The following is an 18,388-nucleotide window of genomic DNA, read 5'->3' on the forward strand; positions in this document are numbered from 1 at the left end:
CACAGACTGTAAATGTGAGCCTTTCACTCTCTTCTGGGGACAAGTCATGATTGATCCTCATTCTGATGTGTGGCTCTTGCCCAGAAGTTAGTAGGTGACCCCCAGCGCTGTCAGTTTGGAGAATAAGTTGAACACACCCCAGGATGAGATATAATGATTACTCTCTCTCCTTTTTCCGCCTGACCACTGGTCACTGGGGAGAGATTACTGGGCCAGGGTCTAGGGTTCAGTGGTCAAGGCTTTTGAATGGACCGGGAGGGGTGGATCTGGAGATCGGGCCAGCAAAACACCGGAAACCCTAGATTCGGTCTCCCTGGCCACTCGTTGGTGTGGCTGTGGCGACCTCGGCTTCCGTGGGTGGCACTGGGAGCTTGCTTGCAGGCGGCCACGGCAGGCTTGCGCCAGGTTGCCAAAGCCGGGCCTCCGCGGCGCTCCGCTGGGGCTCGTTAGCGCCGCGGGCTGGCTGTCGCCACAGCGGCCCGCGGGAGCCTGGCGATCTCGTAAACATTAAGTCCCCATGCTCTGACGAGGCCCGTGGGAAGCGGCGGGGTTGAGGGCGGCCGAAGGCTGTGAGCTGGGAGCGCGGTGCCTGGTGGCTCTGTCACCAGGACCCGGGCGCCCGAGGCTTGTGCGTGCCGCCGCGTGGGGGCGCCCGAGTCCACGGAACGAGCCTGTAGGGTGAGCGCGAAACTGGAAGACACCCGTGCGCTCAGTTTCCTCCACGACCAAACATCGTTCCCGATTCTTCTCTCTAAGCTTTTAAAATAAACTCGATAAACTTGGAACCAGGCGGGGGCTGATGGAGCAGTAGGGAAAGCTGATGTTGGGTGAACATGCCCGGGCACCTCACTTTTTCAGCTTTATTTATTACTTGGCAGCAGGCTGTGTTTCTCAATGCTCAGCTGTGTTCTAGCTTAAATCCAGTTAATCTTTCTCTTCTCCTTACCAAGGGAAAATTAAAATTAGGATGTCAAAAGATCACATATTAGGGTGTGGAGGCACGTGCTTGCAATGCAGAGGTGGAGGTAGATCAGAAGTTCAAAGTCAACCCTGACTACACAGCAAGTTTGATACTAGCCTGGGATACAGGAGATCTGGCATCAATAAACAAGCAAAACCAAACCAAAACCAACCAACTAAACGACCCCCACCGCTGACAAAACAACAACCAAATCAACAAGAAACAAAAGCCCAACCTCTACACCCCTTCTCCCCCCTTCCCTCCTCCAGTCTTTAAACCTGTATTTGGCATTGTTAGCCCCATCAGAGAACCCAGGCCTACTTGGGATGGCCATGACTCTGAAAAGGGGCTAAATTCTCTGGAACTCACTTGCTAGGATCAACACTCATAGGGTAGTGCTTCCTGTGTCTTTCTGTTCTCTACAGTGCAGGGTGTGGATCTACCGCAGAGCTGTCCCTCTCCCCCCAGTTCGGTGTCTTTGTCCCTTCGGACTAGAAAGCAATAGTGCTACAAGCTAATCTCAGACCTGAAGTCCACCACGCAGGGATTTCAATGTCTGTGCTTCTGTCAGACTGGGTTGGGGAGGGATAATGTCTGTCTGAGGATAGCACCTCGTCTGCTCTGCTGGCCACGACAAACCCAGTGGCTCACTATCATTCATCTCTCACAGTTTTGGAGGCTGAGTATTTCAAGACTCGGGTGCTGGCAGATTAAATGCCTGGTGAGCGCCCTATTCTGAGTTTGCAGAAAAAGAGGAAGTTACTGGTCTGTGGGAACAGTAGAAGTGAGACTCAGGCATTTATTGTGGAGCTGGGCAAGGCTCCTTTCCTGAGCCACCAGCTCCAGTTGCCTGACTTCAGTTTACTGGAGGCAGGTATCAGGCTGCTCACAGATCAAGGGCAGTAAGCCTTTATTGATCTGGAGGTGGGGTAGAATAATGCTTGCTAATTTCCCATTGCTCATGGGCACAGTGGAGGTGCTTTCCTTCCTGGGTACAATCTGGCCTGAGGGTTTGCAGGCTTACAGTTCCAACTGAAACCAGAACTGCTGAGCAGTTCATTGCCATGTACAGGGATAGTAGCCTCAGGTTTGGTATGGGCCATATGATCAAACTGTATGTCCTTCAGTTGCCAATAAACACATACGAAGCTCGAAACAGCAAACAGATTAAGATAACTCTAAATTACAATTTTGGAAAAAAGTTTTCTTTCGGTTTTTCAAGACAGGGTTTCTCTGTGTAGCCCTGGCTGTCCTGGAATTCAATTTGTAGACCAGGCTGGTCTTGAACACAGAGATTCACCTGCCTCTGACTCCTTCCTGAGTGCTGGAATTAAATGTGTGTGCTAGCATTCTCATCTGGGAAAATAAACATTTTAAGTGATCGACATGTCTACATGCAGAGTTGAGCAGGGTCTGACTCACAAGTGTTAAGAGAGTACAGGGACAGACACAGTATAAAGACAGAAGTGGCCAGCTTTTATCTGCCTCAGTTATCCATCAGATGCCTACCGGCTGCAGTGAAGGGTCAGAGAAACCGGGAAACTGTTACAGACCCCTCACTGAGGTCTTATCTATAGTTCAGCTGTCGCTTTCCGGAATCAGGGTTAATTAAGAGCAGATGTGATTTTGCTCTGACAGAGTGTCTGACATCAGAGTTGATTTGGATGATTTACAAAGGACATTTCACCGGATGCGGTTTTCTCCCGTTCACACTTTTCTTTTGTCCTTTGTGTAGCCATTTTGAGCCTGATTAGTTTTAGCTCGATCTGGACATAGGGCTTGGCAATCTGGCCCTGTAACCTTGTCTTTTATTTAAAAAACCAAGAGTTTAATCCAGTGAAAGTTAAGGGTCCTGAGTTCTTTGCCCTTTGGTGTTCCTACCTATGGGAGCAGGGTAGGGAACCTTTGCTGCTATGCAAAGCCCTCTTTCCATTCATTACCTTTGTTTCTTCAAAATACTGTTATTTTTCTGAGCTGTTTCCAATTTCCTTTTGAATGTGCTGGCCAGCCTCAGGGTGTGGGATGCTGATTTACAGAGGAACTTGACTCTGTATTTTTAATGTATCTCTGTCATCCTCAGATCACTCTTACCTGTGCCTGTGGCAACTCTCTCCTCCACTGTGCACTGTGTGTGTCATCTGTGTGGTACAAGCACAACTTGCTTGACAATGGGGCTGTATGTCAAGACATTTCTCTTTAAGGCGGTTTCACTGCTGTGTGAATATTGCAGTGTACTTACGGAAGCTTAGGTGGTTGGTATAGTCGGGTATACCCCAGCTGTATCTCTTACTGCTCCAAGGCCATGCTGAGCAGAGTGTGGTATGAAGTCAAGCACTGGAGAATCCCAGATGCAACCCAGAGTTATGCTAAAGCATAACTGTAGGTGTGATGCTGAGTACTGCTTAAATTAGTTTCTTCTATCAGGAGTTCCCTGAAATTAATGTAAGATTACTGGGGTCAGAGCACGTCTGAACTCCAGGGCTTCTATGGAATCTTGGATAGGAGGCGGAGGCAGGACAGTTTCTGAAGGCTTCTGTGCTGGCTAGTCCATTGATAGCCAAGGTTGTCCTTGACCTTCACACAAGGCTGTGGCCACACCTTGACCTCCACCCATACTGTAGCCACGCGTGACTACATACACATGTTTAAAAGTATATTGTATTTAATACATAAGCCTCCTTTGCTATACCTGGCACAACTCTCTATACCACTTCCATGACCTGAGTCCTGCTGGGCTGTGGGTGCCTCTGCACTCTGGAAGCTGGCACGCTGAGGTCCCTGTTTCCCTTGGCCAGTTCCTGCCACAGCTAATTTCCCTGTGGCCTGTCTTGGCACAGAGCCTTCCCTGGCAGAGCAGGCTTGTGTGAGGAGAGACCGTGTGCCTCTATTCCTGGCACTCCTCCAGGACCCTTCCTGGTGGCGCACTACCTGGGTATTATGAGTATGCAGTCCTTCCTGCATGTGACTGCATGTGTTAGGCCTTTATCCAACTGACAGCTCAGTTTCATTAGCTCAGGATCTCGTATGAGTAGTGGGCTGTACTCCTTATCATAGGATGCACTCGGCAGCAGGACTGTTGGTTCCTATAATCTTATGGGACCACTGTTGTGTGTGTGGTCTGGTGTTGAATGAAATGTTGCTATATAGCACATGGCTGTGTGCTGATGATCACCCCTGGACAGAGGGACGAGCCGGAAGCAGGGGGAATTCCATTCTTGCCACTTGGTCTTTCAAGTGGCCAAATTGGCAGGCCTATTACCTTTCTCATTTCCTGCAGAGAGGGTTGTGAGTGCCAAACCTAGCTCCCAGGGGGCTCCCAAGGCTTCCACGCACTTCTCTCACAGGTGGCCCATGAGGAGAGCAGCAAACTGCTCCCTTCTTGCATTTCCACCTCTCTGCCTGGCACAAGCTCTCCACACCGCTCCTGGGAGCTGAGTCCTGTTGGGACCGTGGCTGCCTCTACACTCTGGCAGCTGGCAGGCTGAGGTCCCTGCTTCCATTGATCAGTTCCTGCCACAGCTAATATCTCTGCGGCTTGTTCTGGCTCTGTGCCTTCTCTGGCAGAGCAGGCAACACATGAAAAGACTGTTTTGGGAAGGCTGGCTTCCATCCCTGGCATTTCCCTAGAGTCTTTCCTAGGTGGTTCTGTACTGGGCAGAATTCTCCCAGGAGCCTGCAGGCTCTGTTAATGAAGCACCACAGCCGGTCCTGTGCACACCATGACCTGCTTCTGGTAGGGAGTCTACAGTTATAACTTCACATATGGGTCTTGCCAACCCTTTGATGCCAGGAGTCTTTTTCCTACTTTCCCTCAATATTATAGCCTGCTTTCTCAGAATCCCCATTGCTAAGGTCTCCCCAAATGCTATTTGAGACTCCTGTGGTAACTCTAGCAGGGAATATCCCTTCTGCCAACCCTGGAAGAACATGAGAATAGTAGAGAGTAGAAGCTTGAATGGCCTGATACTGAGTCTCTACAGCTTGTGGAAGTGCCCTGCGGATACTGGAATAGGGAGAGCCTGAACTAAGGCAGGCAGTGTGGAGAGTCCAGGTTTCCCCTCCCTAGGTGGGTCTTCCTTGGCAAAGCCATATATGCATGTCTCACCTTTGTTCTTCCAAAGGTAGTTATTCAGACAAGGATTCATTGTGAAGTTCAACATCCACAAATGTCGTAAGAGACAGTCACCATTAACGTCAGGGATAAAACAAAGAAGCTGTCTTGGCCAAAGATGCTTGCTAGCCCACTCTGGGTCGTGGTTCACTCTTTATACAAAGAGAACGGTCTTGCCAAGCTCCCCCTGTTTGTGTTCCTTTGTGCATACTGGAGATTATTCTTTCTTTTTCACAGTAGGGAAGTGTGGTCTGATTGAAAAGGCAGAGAAAGCAGAGGGAGGTGCGTGAGAGTCACCGGAGCACCTCCAGAACTCAGTAGAGTTTCTGATTCAGTGGTTTAGGACTCCGATTTGTTGGTATTTTCTAAAGTTCTCATCGAGTGCTTCATGTCTAGGACAGTACACTGAAGAGGTTTAAAGTGGTTAATAATTTGGAAATATTTGCAATGCAAGGAGTTCCTTAATCAGGAGACATCCAGTATAACACAGCCAATGGCTTTGTAGACTTTGCCCCTGCATCATTATAAACTGCCACAGGGGTTTTCATTGTTTAATATCCTTATTACAATAATTTCAACCCCCAATTTGTATTGTTCTCTTAATGATATCATTAATCGTATCATTCGGTAAAAGTAAAACTAGATTTATGGATTTTTAGTGTTTTTATGCTGAAATTGCAGGCCCGCGCCATCATGTCTGTGCATGAGTTCTTTTGAGCAGAGGAGGTGACAATGGAAAGAGTCCCAGGCAGAAACATAGTTTTTTTTAAAACCTCTGTAATTCTTAGTTTATTAGTATCATCCAGGACTCATGTTCAGTATTCCTCCTCAAATTACATTAACAACGCAAATGTAAAGAACCCAAGTCAAAATTATATACCAGCACTCTATCACAAAAGCGCGTGAAATTACAAGAGCGCTATTTTAAAACACTGGCACTTTAAGAGAACGATAATCTCAAAAAAAAAAAACCAATCCACAAAATTTCCAAGTTGTTCCCTAAACTAAGCAGATTAAACATGATTAATGAATGAGTTTGGGTTTTATAAAGAAAAAGCAAATGGATTGGACAACTGGTACTAACATGCAAAGCTTATCCTCTTTCCTTGTATCTGATTTATAAAGGGACAAACCACAATATAGGAAAATATACCCTTCATATTAAATGTGGCATAATTTTAAAAGTTGGCTCAAGGCCCCCAACGGAGGAGCTAGAGAAAGTAACCAAGGAGCTAAAGGGATCTGCAATCCTATAGGTGGAACAACAATATGAACTACCCAGTACCCCCCAGAGCTTGTGTCTCTAGCTGCATATGTATCAGAAGATGGCCTAGTCGGCCATCAGTGGAAAGAGAGGCTCATTGGTCGTGCAAACTTTATATGCCTCAGTACAGGGGAATGTCAGGGCCAAGAAGTGGGAGTGGGTGGGTGGGGGAGTGGGTGGGGGAGCGGGTGGGGGACTTTTGGGATAGCATTGGAAATGTAAATGAAATAAATACCTAATAAAACAAAACAAAACAAAAAAAGTTGGCTCAACTAATTAAAAATACCTTTAAACAGCTAAGTTTCCTGAGCAATCCGTATTTAGATAGAAGGGTGAAGGCATTACAGCCAGTGTTCTTGTGATAGCCTTCACTGGGACCAAGGTCAACAAATAGTACGACAGTCTTGTATTTTAAGCTCACACTTTTGGGGATACATTCTCAGGTCTTCTTTAGTAGAGGAAACTGCAAAATATAACGGCCATTACACAGTAATGGCAGTTAAAGGAGAGTCCTCGTGTCAGGATTAGAACATACTTTTCTATCTATCTTCAAGGACAGATTTTCAGATCGTTTGATTCTAATAATCCCACAGTGTGATAGATTGATCACTCCTTGCTTTGCCAAGTAGGTTATATAATATCTCTTATCCAACTGATCACAATTTAGGAGATTCTTCAACTATGGATGAAAATGTTACCCCTACCACAATGGCAGGGTGTGTGGACAAGAACTTTCTTCCAGCTAACTATATGAAAAGACACACACTGTAATAATCCATGAGACCCAAAATGGGCAAAAGCAAAAGACTAGCTTCCCTTCGAGAAGAAAACTTCAGACCTATGAAAAGGACAACAATACTAATAAAAAATTGTACTTACTTAGAAGCATTAAGAAAGTCAACAAAACAGCTGCATTTTTTGCAATTAGAGTGGTATTCAGTTAACAGAAGAATTATCTTCATATAAGTTGCATCAGAGACAACAGAAGATGAAAAAAAATAAAACCCAAAAATAAAACCAAAAGAAAAAACCCCCAAAAAACAAAACAAAACAAATCCCCCAAACCAAACTACTGTCCCCATATATAACTAATTTGTGTTGTGCACCAACAAGAACCTGCTTTAAATTTCCATGCCAATTTACAACCCCCAGACTATACCAGGCAAGGTTAGTGGCTATTGAAAATACCACCAGGACAGAGCTATCTAAAAACACATTTGGTAGTGTGTTAACTCTACAAAAAAAGAGACACTGTACAATTTAAAAACAAATCTTACACAGCCTTACATTTCAATTTTTTTCTTTAAAAGGAGTGAGTTGTGTACAGGGGGGTTAAATACTTTATAGACAAGAAAAATAACTGCGCTAGAACCAACTTATTCATCATTATCATTATCATCATCATCTCCTTCTCCTTCTCCTTCTCCTCCTCCTCCTCCTCCTCCTCCTCCTCCTTCTTCTTCCTCCTCCTCCTCCTCTCCCTCCTCTTCCACTTTTTTTCTTTTTCTTGCTCCTTTCAGCCTTGACCACCCCCTTTTTTGCTGCATCAGGTTTTCCTTTAGCTCTGTAGGCAGCAATATCCTTCTCATACTTCTCCTTCAGCTTGGCAGCCTTCTTCTCATAGGGCTGCTTGTCATCTGCTGCAGTGTTGTTCCACATCTCTCCTAGTTTCTTTGCAACATCACCAATGGATAAGCCAGGATGCTCGCCTTTGATTTTGGGATAGTACTCAGAATAGAACAAGAAGAAGGCCAAAGGAGGCCTCTTGGGTGCATTGGGGTCCTTGAACTTCTTTTTGATCTCTCCTTTGGGGGGGGGGATGTAGGTTTTCATTTTTCTTTCATAATGAGCCTTGTCAGCCTTTGCCATATCTTCAAATTTCCCCTTTTCTTTAGCAGACATGGTCTTCCACCTCTCTGAGCACTTCTTGGAGAACTCTGAGAAGTTGACAGAAGCATCCGGGTGCTTCTTCTTGTGCTCCTCCCGGCAGGTTTGCACAAAGAATGCATATGAGGACATTTTGCCTCTCGGCTTCTTAGGATGTCCCATGTTTAGTTGACTTTCCTCCTCGAGGCACATAGTCGCCCAATGCCCATCTGGCTCTTGCTTGCCCCATTGCTGTCTCTATGGAGCTCAATGTACTGCATGCAATGACTATGAGAGTGGGAGCCAGACGCAGCCTCAGAAATACAGTTTTACTTAGTTTACATATTCAAGGCTCTAAGGAAGCTGTGTGGAGCTGTCATTGCCAAAACTTATGTCTGAGAATGACTCCGAGGGTCTCAATTGCAACAGCATGGCTATCCAGATGTGATGGCATCTGGAAGAACATCTAGTATGGTTTCTTTGTCCTTCCTAATGTCCACAGTGGTCTTAGATATTATTCTAGTTTTCATTTCCTATGTGCTAATCCTCTGTGCCATCTTCTGCATGATTTCCCAAGATGCTCGCCGCAAGGCTCTCAACACTTGTGGCTTCCATGTCTACATCATCATTCTTTTCTAGTTCTTGGAATCTTTACCACACTTACTCAGGGATTTGGACACCACATTGTCCATCATGGCCATGTCCTTCTGGGCAATGTCTGTATTCTGACTCCACCGATGCTGAAGCCTATCATTTATGGGGTCAAGATGAAACAGATCTGGGATCAGGTGGTTCATGTATTGCTTTCAAGGCAAAAGTGACTAATGTTGAAGCAGAATTTTTCTTTTTTTTCTGATACAAGGGGAATTCCAGTGTGAGCATCAGGAAGCAAATGAGCTCAGGTGTTGATATTTCTAGATGAATTTCATCCATGGAGAATGGGCACTTGCTCCTTCCAAAGCCTGTCCTTGGTCACAAAACAGCAATGTCTTTGGGGGCTTTCTCAGTTCACTTGTTTTGCTTGTAGGGGGAGAAGCACACCAGACTGTCTTGCTAAGTCTCTCTTACGCCCCCGCCCCCGTAACCTTGAATAGAGAATCGGGTGAGGTGTAGCCATGGCAGAAGCCTCCCTGGTCCTTGTAGTGTGTTCTGTGCTCTGAATAACTTCAATCTGAGGAATCACAGATGCCTTTCACTGTGTCCTTTGTGTCTCCAGGATCACCACCATTCTCTGTGTGTTCTTCTTTTTCCAATAAAAAGGAAAACAAATGAAAAAGAACACTTGTAACTGTGTCTGCTTACCGCCATGAGCACATTACAACTTTTCTGTTACCTGGGAATGACCTTTCATGGTTTGTTCTCCTTCCAACCTCAATTTTACTTTTTTCCTGACCTGTTTTAGCTTTTGACACACATTTCATTGGGTGTGCATTTGGCAGGGTCACAGTGATTTTTTTTTCTCTTTTCGAAAGTTAACTGTGTGTTTGTTTCAATTTGAATATAATATCATATAGGAGAGGATCATAGAGCTGTTTTTTTTTTCCTTTCGGAAATGTTCTCTCTCATGTAGATTAGGCTAGACTTTCACTCCCAGTGTAGCCAAGGTTGGCCTTGAACTTCTGATCCTCCAATCTCTGCCTCCCAAGTACTAGGAGTATAGACATGGATCACAATACTCTGCAATTTCCATCAGAACCATAGAGGTAAGCCAGAACTGCCCAGGGCAAACCAGGGCACCCTGCTACTCAGCTACAGATCACAACAGGACGCAGCTGGACTCATGCCATTTTCTCATACTTGCTTCTGAGCATGACTTAAAGATGTCATGACATGAAAGCACAATAAGAAAGATGTTCAGTAAAATATTGTAGTTGACAAATAATTGTATTATATTTATTGTATAAAACATAGCATTTAAGATATCTAGACTAGCTAAAATGAGATAATTAAAAATGCATTACTTCACTCTGATGGTGTACTGGCTAGTTTTGTGTCAACTTGACACAAGCTGGAGTTATCACAGAGAAAGGAGCTTCAGTTGGGGACGTGCCTCCACGAGATCCAGCTGTAAGGCATTTTCTTAATTAGTGATCAAGAGGGGAAGGGCCCCTTTTGGGTGGTACCATCTCTGGGCTGGTAATCTTGGGTTCTATAAGAAAGCAAGCTGAGCAAGCCAGGAAGCAAGCCAGTAAGTAATATCCCTCCATGGCCTCTGCATCAGCTCCTGCTTCCTGACCTGCTTGAGTTCCAGACCTGCATCCTTTGGTGATCAACAGCAATGTGGAAAGTGTAACTGAATAAACCCTTTCCTCTCCAACTTGCTTCTTGGTCATGATGCTTGTGCAGGAATAGAAACCCTGACTAAGAAAGATGCCTAATTCTGATCATCAAATTTATATCATTAACCCTGAGTGAGGTAACCCAGACACAAAGAACACACATGGTAGGTACTCACTGGTAAGTGGATATTAGTCCAAAAGCTCAGAATACCTAAGATACAATTCACAGGCCTATGAATTATGGAGCTTATGAATTATGGAGCTATATGGAGCTTAGAAGAAAGGAAGACCAGGGTGTGGATGCTTCAGTCCTGTATTGAGGGTGGAACAGGATGATTGCAGGTAGAGGGAGAGGGGTACCTAGGAAGGAGAGCGGAGGAGGAGGAGGAAATAAGGGGGCAGTATCAGGTTCTGGAAGGGATGTAAGAGAGGTACAGAGGGTCAGGAAATTGAACAAAAATACGTAGCAAAGGGGATGAGGAACTGGGGATAGCCACTGGAGGGTCCCAGGTAATACGGAAACGTGAAGCTTTCAGGATACAATGGGGATGACTTTAGCTGAAATGCACAGAGAAATGGGGAGATAGAACCTGTAAAGGCCACCTCCAGTAGATAGGCGTGGCCACCTGGTCGAGGGATGGGGCTACCCACCCATATCAAAGTTTATAACCCAGAAATGTTTCTGTACAAGGGAAGAACAGGGACAAAAAAATGAAACAGAGACTGAAGAAAGGAGCAATTGTGGACTGACCCACCTTGGGATCCATCATTTCTGCACACACCAAACTCAACACTGTTGCCGTGGTCAAGAGGTGCTTGCTGACAGGAACTTGGTGTGGTGTTTCCATGAAAAGTCCAGCCAGCAACTGAGCAATGCAGATGTGGATGCTTGGAGCCAGCCATCAGACTGAGCTTAGGGAACCTGGTGGGGGAGCTGACAGAAGGACTGGAGGAGTGGAGGGGGATTGTAACCCCATTGGAAGAACAACATAGGCTGATCTGACTACCCAGTTCTCCCAAAGTCTAGACCATCAACAAAGGAGTGTAACTGGAGGGATCCATGGCTCCAGATACATATGCAGCAGAGGATGGCATTGCATGACAGCAATGGGAGGGGAGGCTATTGATCCTGAGGAAGTTTGTTGCCCCAGTGTAGGGGGATGTTAGAGCAGTGGGGCCGGAGAGTGTGGGTGAGTGAGGGAGCGCTATCATACAGGCAAAGGGAATGGTGGATGTTGGATGGGGGGGGGGTTGGTGAAGGGGTAATCTGGAAGTGGGATATCATTTGAGATATAAATGAATGAAATAATCAGTAAAAAAAATGCCTAGAGAACTTTGCAGTGCCCTCTGGTGTGTCTGAGATGGCATTTCCCTAGATATATCATTATTACAGCACATTGTGGGCAGAGAAGATTGTTTGGTGCATAAAGCACTTGCTATGAAGATGTGAGGATATGAGTTTGAATCCCTAGAACCATGTAAAAGCCAGACATAGTAGTGTACACCTCCAGTCTCAGGGCTTCTGGGGTGAGATGTGAGTTAGAGACAGGAGAATATCCAGAAGCTCACAGGCCAGCTGGCCTGGTGTATGCTGCAGCAAACTGTCCAAGAGGGATGTGCCACAAAGTGGAAGATGAGTATAGATGCCCAGGATTGTCCTCTGACCTTTCTAAGTACAGTACAGTAGAAGTGTTCCTACACTCATAAGCATGTATGTGTGCATGTACACCATACACATTGTATATACAGAAGAATAAAAACAAAAAACATTGTGAGTACAGTTGACAATAGTGTGCTATATATTTGAAAATTGGAAAGTATATTTTAAGAGTTCTCATCACCAGAAAATGACTAGCTGAAGCAATGCATTCACTAAATATCTTGATTTGGGGGTTGGAGAGAAAGTTTGGTGGTTAAGAGCACTGGCTATTATTCCAGAGGACCTGCATTTGGTTCTTAGTGACCACATGGCAACTGACAACTATCTGTAACACCAGTTCCAGGGGATCTGATGTCCTCTCCCAGCCTCTGTTTGGATTAGGCACATATGTGGTACAACATTAGCGGAGACAAAACAACCACATGAATAAAAGAATCAGAAAGATCAAGATATCCTGTTTCAACCATTCCAGAGTGTATGTGATTTCAAGACATCATGTTGCACATCATGAATACATAAATTATTAACTGTATAACTTCTTTTATATTAGGAACAAATAACCGAAGGATCATTGAATTTATGCAGTGTGGAGAGCAATTGCATCACTCTGTGAAAGAGGAAGATTCAGGTGGCACATCAGGCCTCAGCCCAAGTTTCACTCATCCATCAAAGCAGATATTCCTGAGACCGATCAGCAAGGATAAAGACACAGAAGTAGCAAAGAGCACTGCCCAGTGTGGCAGGAGACTGGTGGTCTGTTTGAGGAACAATACAATGGGAAGTGTTGCTGGAAACAGCAAGCCTTCAAGAGTTCTCATTACCAGCACATGATCAGTTGGGAGCAACAAATGTGTTAAAGAGCTAGAGTTAACCATTCCAGGGTGTATGCATACTTGAAGACACCATGTTGTAGATGATTATTATATATGATTATTTCTAGTGCCTCAGTTACCAAGCCAAGGAAGAAATTCTTGAGAAAAATTTTCCTGAAGTTGAATAGTCAGGGGTTTCCAAATCCCATTTCTTAGCCTTATCTAACACCATTCACATATTCTAAAGCCCTGCTCCCTGACTAGGGACCAACTAGATGTCACATCATCCAAGCCTTCAAAGTTACAACCAGTGACAGACATTATTCTAGTGTTCATTTAAAAATATTTATTTATTTGTTTGTTTGTTTGTTCATTTATTCTCTCATAAAACCCTAATTTCACTTCCTACTCCTCTTCCCATCCACTCCTCCTCCATTTCCCTTCAGAAAAGGGCAGACCTCCCAGGGATAATAACCAAACATGACACATCAAGTTGCAATAAGATTAGGCATCTCCCCTCAGATTAAGGCTTGACAAGGCAACCCAGTTGGAAGAAAAGGGTCCCAAAAGAGTCAGAGACAGCCCCCACTTGTACTGTTAGGAGTTCCACCAAAAGACAAAACTGTAATGTATGTGCAGAGGGAGTAGGTCAGTCCCATGCAAGCTCACTGTCTGGCGGTTCAGTCTTGGTAAGCCCCTGTGAGCCCAGGTTAGTTGATTTTCTAGGTTTTCTTGTGGTGCCCTTGATCTCTCCAGCTCATACAATCCTTCCTGTCCCCTTTCCACAGGATTCCCTGAGTTCCATCTAAAGTTTGGCTGTGGGTGTCTGCATATGTTTCCATGAGTTGTTGGAGGAAGCCTCTCTGATGATGACTGGGCCAGGCACTATTCTATGAGTATAACAGAGTAGCATTAGGAATCACTTCATTGAGGGCTTTTGTTGTTGTTGTTGTTGTTGTTGTTGATGATGTTTTGTGGCCAGTCTTGCTGGGTTCTGTCCTAGATCTCTGTGCCATTGCTCTCCAGGCAGTGTCAGGGGTGGGTTCCCTCTAGTGGTGTGGGTCTCAAGCTGGACCAGTCAGTGGTTGGCCACTCCCACAATTTCTGTACCACTTTTATCCTGGAAAATCTTGCAGGCAGGGCATATTGTAGGCCGAAGGTTTTGTAGTTGGGTTGGTGTCCCAGTCCCTCCACTGGAAGTCTTGCTTGGTTTCAGGAGATGGCCTGTTCAGGTTCTGTATCCTTATTACTGGGAGTCTTAGCTAGGGTCACTTTTGTAGAATTCCTGGGAATTTCCATGGCATTAGATTTCTACCTTGTCCCTGAAATGCCTCTGCTCCAATTTCAGTTGTCTCTTGCAGAACTCTCTCCCTCCATCCTTCCCTAACTCCCACCGAATCCCTCCTGTTTTGATCTCATCTGTCCCCAATTCACCATTGATATCTGCTCTATTTCCCCTTCAAAAGGAGATTCCTGGGGACTGCCCTGAACCCTCCCTTTACTTAGTCTTTCTGCATCTTTGGATTGTAGCATGATTATCGTTTAGTTTACAGCTAATATCCACTTATAATTGAGTACATACTGTGTCTTTCTGGGTCTGGATTACTGTTAGGAGTTCCACAAAAAGACACAACTATAACATATGTGTTACATTACTCAGGATTATTTTTTCTAGTTCTATCCATTTGCCTGCAGATTTCTTGACACTGTTATTTTTTTAACAACCAAGTAATACCCCATTGTGTAAATGTGCATATTTTCTTTATCCATTCTTCAATTGTGGGATATCTAGGTTGTTTCCAGTTTCTGGCTATTACAAATAAAGCTGCTATGAACATACTTGAGTAAGTGTCTTTGTGGTATAGTGTGGCATATTTTGGGTATATGCGCAGGAATGGTATAGCTGGGTCTTGATGTGGACCTATTCCCAATTTTCTGAGAAATTGCCATATTGACTTCCAAAGTGGCCATACAAGTTTGCACTCCCACCAGCAATGGAGGAGGTCCCCTTGCTCCACATCCTCGCCAGCATGAGCTGCCACTTGTGAAATTGATTGTAGTCAGTGCGACAGGGGTAAGATGGAATCTCTGGGACATATTGATTTGCATTTCCCTGATGCATAAGGATATTGAACATTTCTTTAAGTGTTTCTTAAAATTTGAATCCTTCTGTTGAGAAATATCTGTTTAGATATGTACCCTATGTTTTAAATTGGATTGTTTGGTTTGTTGACATCTAGTTTATAGAGTTCTTTATATATTTTGGAAATTATCCCTCTGTCAGCTGTGGAGTTGGCAAAACCCTTTTCCCATTCTGAAGGCCACTGTTTTGTCTTACTGACAGCGTCCTTTGCCTTACAGAAGCCTTTCAGCTTCATGAGGTCTCATTTATTAATTGTTGATCTTAGTGCCTGTGGTGTTCTTTGAAAGGCTTGTAGAATTCTGTGCTAAAATGATCTTCCTCTGGGCTTTTTGTGGTTGGGAGACTTTTAGTGATTGCTTCTATTTCCTTAGGAGTTATAGGGCTGTTTAAGTTGTGTACCTGATATTGATTTAATTTTGTTATGTGGCATCTGTCAAAAAATTGTTCATTTCTTTTAGATTTTCAAGTTTTTGTGGAGTACAGGTTTTTGAAGCATGACCTAATGATTCTCTGGATTTCCTTAGTGTCTGTTGTTATATCTTCCTTTTTGTTTCTGATTTTGTTAATTTGGATATTCACTCTCTGCCTTTTAGTTAGTTTGGCTAAGCATTTGTCTATTTTGTTGATTTTCTCAAAAAAAAAAAAACCAAAAAACAAAAAACAAACCCAACAACAACTCTGTGTTTCATTGATTCTTTGTATTGTTCTCTTGGTTTTTATTTTATTGATTTCAGCACTCAGATTCTTTCCTGGTGTCTACTCCTCTTGGGTTTGCTTTTTTTTCCTAGAGCTTTCAAGTGCTCCCCCTCCCCCCCTGAGATAAAATGTTTTTTTAATTGGTTTGGTTTCAGGTAGCTGTGGCTGTCCTGAAACTCACTATGTAGGGTTTAAATTTTTCTCCATTAATGTGCTTATTTATTCACTTTACAGCCTGCCTGAAACTCCCCCCCCCCTCTTCTCCTCCTGGTTCCACCCTCATACCCCTTCCTTCCACTCCACCATTAAGTTACTAGTATGAGAACTTTTTTTTTAAAACTTTTTCCCAAAGATTTATTTATTATTTAAATAAATACACTGTAGTTGTCTTCAGATGCACCAGAAGAAGGCATCAGATCTCACTATGGGTGGTTGTGAGCCACCATGTGGTTGCTGGAGTTTGAACACAGGACTTTAAGGACTTCAGGAAGAGCAGTCAGTGCTCTTACCCACTGAGCCATCTCACCAGCCCGTATGAGAACTTTTTGAAGACACTTAGTTCTATGAACTTTCCTTTTAGCACTGCTTTCATTGTGTCCCATATGTTTAGATATATTGTATGCTAATTTTTATTGAATTCTAGGAAGTCTTTAATTTATTTCTACCTTCACCTAGTAGTCCTTCAGTAGAAAGTTGTTCCCTTTCTGTGAGTTTGTAGGGCTTTTGTTGTTTCTGATGTACTGAAATCCAGCTTTAATTCATGATGGTTTGATAGGATGCAGGGGGTTGTTTCAGTTTTCTTGTTTCTGTTGAGACTTGCTTTGTGACAGAGGATGTGGTCAATTTTAGAAAAAGTTCCGTTAGGTGCTGAGAAGAAGGTATATTCATTTGCATTTGGGTGAAATGCTATGTAGATACCTGTTAAGTCTATGTTGTCTGTTAGCTCAAATATTTCTTTTGTCAGTTTCTGATTGGATGACCTGTTTGTTGGTGAGAGTGGGTTATTAAATCTTCCACTATTAGTGTATGGGGATCAATGTGTGATTAAGCTTTAGTAAAGCTTCTTTTACAAATGTGGGTACCATTGAATCTGAGGCATAGGTGTTAAGAACTGAAAGATAATCTTGGTGGATTTTTTTTTTTTGATGAGTATAAGTGTCCTTCCCTGTCTCTTTTGATTAGTTTTGTTTGGAGGTCTATTTTGTTACACCAGCTTGTTTCTTGGGTCAATTGTTTTTGAAAAATCTATTTCCAACCCTTTTCTCTGAGGTAATACCTATCTTTGGCAGTTTTGTGTGTTTCTTGTATGCAGCAGAAGGATGGATCCTGGTTTCACATCCATTCTGTTAGCCTGTGTCATTTTGTAAAGGAATTGAGTCCATTGATATTGAGAGATGACCAATGGTTGTTAATTCCTGTTATTTTGTTTTTGTTCTTTTTGGTAGTGTGTGCACATGCATGTTTCCCTTCTTTTGGTTTTGCTGGTGTGAAATTATTTCTTTTATGTTTTCATGGGTGTAGTTAGTCTCCTTGGGATGGAGTTTTCCTTCTAGTATCTTTTGTAGGGCTGGATTTGTGGATAGATGTTGTTTAAATTTGACTTTGTCATGCAATATCTTGTTTTCTTTATCTATGGTGATTGAAAGTTTAGCTGGATATAGTAGTCTGAGCTGTAGCAGTTATGTTTTAAGTTTACCCATTTAATTAATCATATTTCTAGTCAATAAATAGTTCATGTAAATACAGAATGATAAACATGCCAAGTTTAGGATGTAAAGAAGCAACAAAAAGACACTTGTCTCACATGCAGAATATAGATTTGAATAAATCAATAAATTCATAAGTGACATTAAGGTAGAAGTGGTACTGTGATGGGGCCTAAATGAGGAAGGTAACAGATTTTGTTTTCTTGAGGGGAAGACAACATATTATGTGTCTCTCATATACATAATCTAGATTTAAATATACACAACATAACATGTATGTTTCCCATAACTAATTTTATGGCAAGAATGTTAAAACAGAAGGACTATTTGGAGGGAGAACAGCAAGTTGGAAAGGTGAGAGGTGAAGAGAGGGCAGGAAGCACACAGTAGCAAGATCCATGACTTACATGTGTGAGGATAGAATGGAACCTATTCTTTAACTGCAATTTTGATCGCCAATTTTAAAAAGGAACAAAAAAGTGTTGGGAGCGACCTAGTTTGAACATTTACTGCCTTAAGTGCTTTCTGGCATAAAGTCTTGGCCTCTGTGGGAAAATACTAGCCCAGCTGAGTACAAATAGACATAGACCCTGAAGTCAGTGGAGAACAAATATCTATAAATCTTGTGGACAGGTGCCTAATAACTCATTCTGTTCTGATCTTCCTGCTCAACTGTTTACCCAGTCAATATCCTTTCCTGGAAACAGGTGAATTACTCAGAGACAAAGCGATCCCCCTCTTCCCCCTTCCTGCTCCTATGAATATATAACCTGTGTGAGAAAAAAATAAAAATTTGTCAGCTTAAACAGGACCTCTTGTCTTGCTGTTCATTCTTTGTGTTTCTTGTTCCCCATTGTCTTCCAGGTACCCTTCAAGTCCCTGTCCTGTGG

At 43.5% G+C, this 18,388-nt stretch overlaps 2 pseudogenes; one reads left to right on the forward strand and one right to left on the reverse strand.

Annotated features, from left to right (window-relative positions):
* Positions 1–446: 446 nt before the first annotated feature.
* On the reverse strand, positions 447–8,385 carry Gm8556 (annotated as a pseudogene).
* On the forward strand, positions 8,057–9,023 carry Olfr546-ps1 (olfactory receptor 546, pseudogene 1; annotated as a pseudogene).

This window comes from Mus musculus, chromosome 7 (genome assembly GCF_000001635.26).
Source record: "Mus musculus strain C57BL/6J chromosome 7, GRCm38.p6 C57BL/6J".
In the NCBI taxonomy this organism is placed as follows: Eukaryota; Metazoa; Chordata; class Mammalia; order Rodentia; family Muridae; genus Mus; species Mus musculus.